This window comes from Littorina saxatilis, linkage group LG10 (genome assembly GCF_037325665.1).
Source record: "Littorina saxatilis isolate snail1 linkage group LG10, US_GU_Lsax_2.0, whole genome shotgun sequence".
NCBI lineage: Eukaryota > Metazoa > Mollusca > Gastropoda > Littorinimorpha > Littorinidae > Littorina > Littorina saxatilis.
Window position 1 is genome coordinate 38,350,426 of NC_090254.1, and position 6,559 is coordinate 38,356,984.

General features: G+C 41.1%; 1 long non-coding RNA gene across 1 annotated transcript; it reads left to right on the forward strand.

Annotated features, from left to right (window-relative positions):
- The first annotated feature begins 2,481 nt into the window (after nt 1-2,481).
- Nucleotides 2,482-6,142, forward strand: LOC138978756 (uncharacterized). Its single transcript, XR_011459794.1, has 2 exons — nt 2,482-5,500; nt 5,768-6,142. It is a non-coding gene; the product is annotated as an uncharacterized lncRNA (long non-coding RNA).
- The last annotated feature ends 417 nt before the right edge of the window (nt 6,143-6,559 follow it).

The following is a 6,559-nucleotide window of genomic DNA, read 5'->3' on the forward strand; positions in this document are numbered from 1 at the left end:
TAAATCATGTCTAAAAGGGTGACAGACGGAATACTAGGTACATCTTTCTATTTAAATGGCCCTGTAGATTGCCCATTTATTATGTTTGAGGGTCATGACTGTCGGGCCGATAGCCGTTTGAAAAGACGTTTGATGTGCACGGTTAATTTAATTTGATTTCAAATTTGATTTGAAAAAAAAAGCTTGCTTTGCGATCATACTGACTGCAGTGGTTTTGGGCGTAACGTAGTTAATCTTGATACCTTTGTAAAATAGGTTGTGCTGTTGTTTGGGCAAGGTTGATTTTACAAAATTGTTGCTGAGAGGACTGATTGGAGGTATGATACGAGTCTCTTTCTGTCTTCATCTTTCTGTCTTCATCTTTCTGTCTGCGTCCTTTATTGTCTCTGTTAGTTTTGAATCGTGTCTCTTGCGTAGGCTATGTCAACTTGCATTTTGTTGTTCTCTATTTATTATTTGATTGTGCGTTCTCGAGTCTCTCTGTCTGTCTGTCTGTCTGTCTGTCTGTCTGTCTGTCTGTCTGTATGTATGTCTGTCTGTCTGTCTGTCTGTATGTCTGTCTGTATGTCTGTTTGTCTGTCTGTCGCTCTCTCTCTCTACTTGTCTCCGTGTGTCTGTCTGTCTGTCTGTATCTCACTCTCTCTCGTTCTCTCTCTCTCTCTCTCTCTCTCTCTCTCTCTCTCTCTCTCTCTCTCTCTCTCTCTCTCTCTCTCTCTCTCTCTCTCTCTCTCTCTGTGTCCGTTTGTCTGTCTGTCTGTCTGTCTGTCTGAAAACAATGACGTTTTCAGAATTGCATCCGTAAAGCCTCTTTGCGTTCTCAGTACAAAGCAACATGTCTTGTTTACAACTCAAATAAACACTCGTTTCATTGTTTGGCCGAAATGTGTTCACCTCATATTGTAGCGACGGAAACACGATACATGGTGGCAGCACCCTTTTCCCTCTGTAAAATATGAAAGGTTAGAATGTAGAGCAGGGAGGGGGGGGGGGTGCACGTATCTGGGGAGGACAACGAGAGGGAACGGGAGAAGCGAGAAAGGGCTGGAGTGCCCGGAGGGGGCGGAGGGGGGAGGGGGGGCACTGTAACGCAAAGATGGCTGGAGGGATGGGATGAGAAAAGGGGGAGGCGATGGAGGCAAAGGAGGGGAGGGGGGGGGGAGAGAAGATGAAGCTGGTTGGCATGTGGATGGAATTCTGCGCACCTTAAAAATAAAAGATATACACATACAAATTTAAAAAAAACCTTTTCAAATCTGAAACTGAAAATGCAGCTAAGCAATCAAGTTGAACCTGTTTCAAAGCAAATTCAGTCAATAGCTTCTAATGTGTCCGAATTTGTTCACGTTTTAAAACTCTCTGTTGGTCCAACATTCAAATAATACGGTTGCATTAAATTGAATTACATTGAATTGATTTATGTAAGCTAATATTTTTCATCTCGGTTGACTGTCGAAAATAAGTTTAAGGCGACTATAAAATATTTTTTGTATTTTAGTTAACACGACTGCAGAAACAAGTCGAGAGCATTGAACTGATGAAGTGCAGCTTGACTGCAAGGATGAGGTCTGTTGGTGTCAAGGCCTGTGCTGCACGTGCATGGGATGCGTCCTGCTTCCTGCGTCCTCATGGCGTTCATGTTGGTTTTAAGACTGGGCGGTGTTCGGACTTGATGTTTCAATTCGATGTAAAACATCCTATCCTTTGGTCTTTTTACATTTAGTCAAGTTTTGACTAAATGTTTTAACATAGAGGGGGAATCGAGACGAGGGTCGCGGTGTATGTGCGTGCGTGTGTGTGTGTGTGTGTGTGCGTGTGTGTGTGTGTGTAGAGCGATTCAGACTAAACTACTGGACCGATCTTTATGAAATTTGACATGAGAGTTCCTGGGTATGAAATCCCCGAACGTTTTTTTCATTTTTTTGATAAATGTCTTTGATGACGTCATATCCGGCTTTTCGTGAAAGTTGAGGCGGCACTGTCACGCCCTCATTTTTCAACCAAATTGGTTGAAATTTTGGCCAAGTACTCTTCGACGAAGCCCGGGGTTCGGTATTGCATTTCAGCTTGGTGGCTTAAAAATTAATTGATGACTTTGGTCATTAAAAATCTGAAAATTGTAAAAAAAAATAAAAATTTATAAAACGATCCAAATTTACGTTTATCTTATTCTCCATTATTTGCTGATTCCAAAAACATATAAATATGTTATATTCGGATTAAAAACAAGCTCTGAAAATTAAATATATAAAAATTATTATCAAAATTTTTTCGAAATCAATTTAAAAACACTTTCATCTTATTCCTTGTCGGTTCCTGATTCCAAAAATATATAGATATGATATGTTTGGATTAAAAACACGCTCAGAAAGTTAAAACGAAGAGAGGTACAGAAAAGCGTGCTATCCTTCTCAGCGCAACGAATACCCCGCTCTTCTTGTCAATTCCACGTGCACTGCCTTTGCCACGGGCGGTGGAGTGACTGTAACAAAATAGGACTTTACTAGTCTTGGTCATGTTCCGGAAGGTTTGAGTGAACCGAGATGCCGAGAGGATCGACGTCATTTGATGACGTAACTCGTTGCACTGTGACGTATTTATTGACTACCACGACTTGATGCGCGGTTGGATCAACATGGAGTTGATGACATGGGTTGTTGTGCGTGCTTTGGAAAGCGTCGAAACGTAAACAATTATTGTTGCAACATCGGTCCAGGTAAGCCAATCGATGATTCATTTTCCCGTCCACCCGTTTGACAAGAGAAGGCATTGTGTAGGTTGTTTTTGGGTAAATGAATGGTGAAGGGCAGTATTGTGATAACCGTCTAACCGATAACAGTATATGGAATAGTCAAGTGCAATGTTAGGTGTTCGTTTGTTTGTCCTGTTACGTGTGATTTCACAGTAGATTAGGAAAATGTTTTGCAAATGATGTTTAGTGAGATGCGCTGTGTACGAGCATATGTTACCGTTGATGTTACAGCGGCATGCTGATCCAATCCAAGGTGGAAGAAGGATGAAGTTCTTATTCCTACTTATGACATTCCTGAGAACTGCGGTCCCGATTGCCGGTATTACCAGCCCCACGTCGTAACCTGTTGATGGATGTACGACGTCCCGCACGGTTCTCAGTCAATGCAAACAAGCTCGAGTTGCGACAGCGTATTCACGCATTCGAGAGATTGTTCAACTCTAATGGCTTCGCGTGAACGAGGACAGAACGATAAGTGATACATGTGATCTGATAATGAAACGGAGATAAAAGGAAAACAAGTAGTCGATGAAGTGACTATGAACGCATATACGTAAAAGAAACGAGCCAATATTTGTAATCATCAATAAAAGATCTTAAAATAATCGAGAAGCGATTCGTGAAGTGGGTAGGGTGAGAATGTTTTAGACAGGTTTGTTTAATATCACACCCTACGCTACAAGTTTGGGGGCATTACGTCAGGGATATAAGCTGCATAATCCAGCTTATTCAAAATTTCCAAAATTCTATTCCAAATTGTTTGAATAGCATTTTTTTTATCTCCTGTGAAATTATCTTATTGTTTGTCTGTTCGTTCATAAAGTGATTTATAAAGAACTTCATCTATCTTCCGACGTGTGTTAGGAAGCTTCACACGTCAGTAAAGAACATAAAAAAGCTAGTCTGTGTGTTGGCGTCGCACAGCTAAATAAATCTGTAAACGCTAATGCGGAAACCGGAGTTCTTCTTCGCATTATATAAATAAAAAAAGAAGAAAAGTATTATTCTTTCACATAATACTTGTTTAACCACTGTTTCACATTGATTCACGTTTCACTGTGAGTGGTTGGCAAGAGTAGGACGTATTACGTAAGGGTAATTGTCTTCTCTTGAGAAAGAAAAAACCGTTGGACGGGCAGGTAAAATCAGCGGACGGTTTACCTGGACATACTCTGGTTGATAGCTTCAGTTCCTATGTCAATGACAGATCATGATGATTTCAATGTTGAGTGGCTGGTTGATTAATTCAACTACAACGTTGATAGGATAATAAGCCGAGATTCGAACCATAGAGAGTAGAACGAATTACGGGCAGGTAAAATCGGCGGACGGTTTGCCTGATCATACTCTGGTTGATAGCTTCAGTTCCTATGTCAATGACAGATCATGATGATTTCAATGTTAAGTGACTGGTTGGTTAATTCAACTACAACGTTGATAGGATAATAAGCCTAGATTCGAACCATAAAGAGTAGAACGAATTACGGGCAGGTAAAATCGGCGGACGGTTTACCTGAACATACTCTGTTTGATAGCTTCAGTTCCTATGTCAATGACAGATCACGATGATTTCAATGTTGAGTGGCTGGTTGGTTAATTCAACTACAACGTTGATAGGATAATAAGCCGAGATTCGAACCACAGAGAGTATAACGAGTTATTCTATATAAAACGCGATTTATATTTGGAGAATATACTCGTGGGAGTAAAGTGTTGAGACATTTTACTGTAGAATCAGTGACTCATTGTGTTAGTTATCGAGTAAGCGATAAATGAGTAGATTCTAAGGTGCCAACTTAGTCAGATCGAAATGTAAACTAATTGATTCTTTGCTATCTTATACGAATGGCGTGATTTGTATTGATTTAGTAAAAGACAGATTAGGAACTCTTCTTTTCTTCAGTAGAGTATCTTCATTTTCGTGTTAAGTGACAAGTTGACAAGGGTGTTGTTTAAATGCAAACATCACGCACGCACAATCTTCGCAGCATGAGTGCTGTGAGAGATCCAAGTGAGCTCGATACAGAGCCAAATCAAAATGATATGGTTGAAGAAACCAGATCATCCAGTTCGCGCAGGAATGCGCAGAATGTTGCAATAAGCAACATACTCCCTCCAAAATCTTCAACTTCTCTTTTGAAGGAGTTAATTGAAGCTGGGAAAGAGATGGGTTTGGAGGGAAAAGAGCTGCAACTTTTCGTAAAAGAAGCGGCAACAACAGCCGCAGCAGCAGAAAGAGAAAGAGAAGAGAGAGAGAGAGAGAGTAAAGCATTGGAGAGCCCTTCTCATCAGTCTTACAACTTTTCTGTGAGAGTCACCCCGGGCAAGATAATCATGGTACCGACTATCTGAGTCGAGCCACATATGATTCAGACTAGAAACATGTCTAGCTATCCAAATCCAGCGATTACCATCTTATTGTGTTCGGCAATTTAAAAGTTTGTTTGTGTTTATCAGAAATTCCTATTGTGTTTTATTCTAGATTAAATTGGGAATTTTATCTTATTCCATGGGGTTCTGTAACAAAATAGGACTTTACTAGTCTTGGTCATGTTCCGGAAGGTTTGAGTGAACCGAGATGCCGAGAGGATCGACGTCATTTGATGACGTAACTCGTTGCACTGTGACGTATTTATTGACTACCACGACTTGATGCGCGGTTGGATCAACATGGAGTTGATGACATGGGTTGTTGTGCGTGCTTTGGAAAGCGTCGAAACGTAAACAATTATTGTTGCAACATCGGTCCAGGTAAGCCAATCGATGATTCATTTTCCCGTCCACCCGTTTGACAAGAGAAGGCATTGTGTAGGTTGTTTTTGGGTAAATGAATGGTGAAGGGCAGTATTGTGATAACCGTCTAACCGATAACAGTATATGGAATAGTCAAGTGCAATGTTAGGTGTTCGTTTGTTTGTCCTGTTACGTGTGATTTCACAGTAGATTAGGAAAATGTTTTGCAAATGATGTTTAGTGAGATGCGCTGTGTACGAGCATATGTTACCGTTGATGTTACAGCGGCATGCTGATCCAATCCAAGGTGGAGGAAGGATGAAGTTCTTATTCCTACTTATGACATTCCTGAGAACTGCGGTCCCGATTGCCGGTATTACCAGCCCCACGTCGTAACCTGTTGATGGATGTACGACGTCCCGCACGGATCTCAGTCAATGCAAACAAGCTCGAGTTGCGACAGCGTATTCACGCATTCGAGAGATTGTTCAACTCTAATGGCTTCGCATGAACGAGGACAGAACGATAAGTGATACATGTGATCTGATAATGAAACGGAGATAAAAGGAAAACAAGTAGTCGATGAATTGACTATGAACGCATATACGTAAAAGAAACGAGCCAATATTTGTAATCATCAATAAAAGATCTTAAAATAATCGAGAAGCGATTCGTGAAGTGGGTAGGGTGAGAATGTTTTAGACAGGTTTGTTTAATATCACACCCTACGCTACAGTGACGATGCTACGAGTATACGGTCTTGCTGCGTTGCGTTGCGTTCAGTTTCATTCTGTGAGTTCGACAGCTACTTGACTAAATATTGTATTTTCGCCTTACGCGACTTGTTACATTTAGTCAAGTTTTGACTAAATGTTTTAACATAGAGGGAGAATCGAGACGAGGGTCGTGGTGTATGTGTGTGTGTGTGTGTGTGTGTGTGTGTGTGTGTGTGTGTGTGTGTGTGTGTGTGTGTGTGTTGTGTGTGTGTCTGTGTGTGTGTGTGTGTGTGTGTGTGTAGTGTGTGTGTGTGTGTGTGTGTGTGTGTGTGTGTGTGTGTGTGTGTGTTGAGCGATTCAG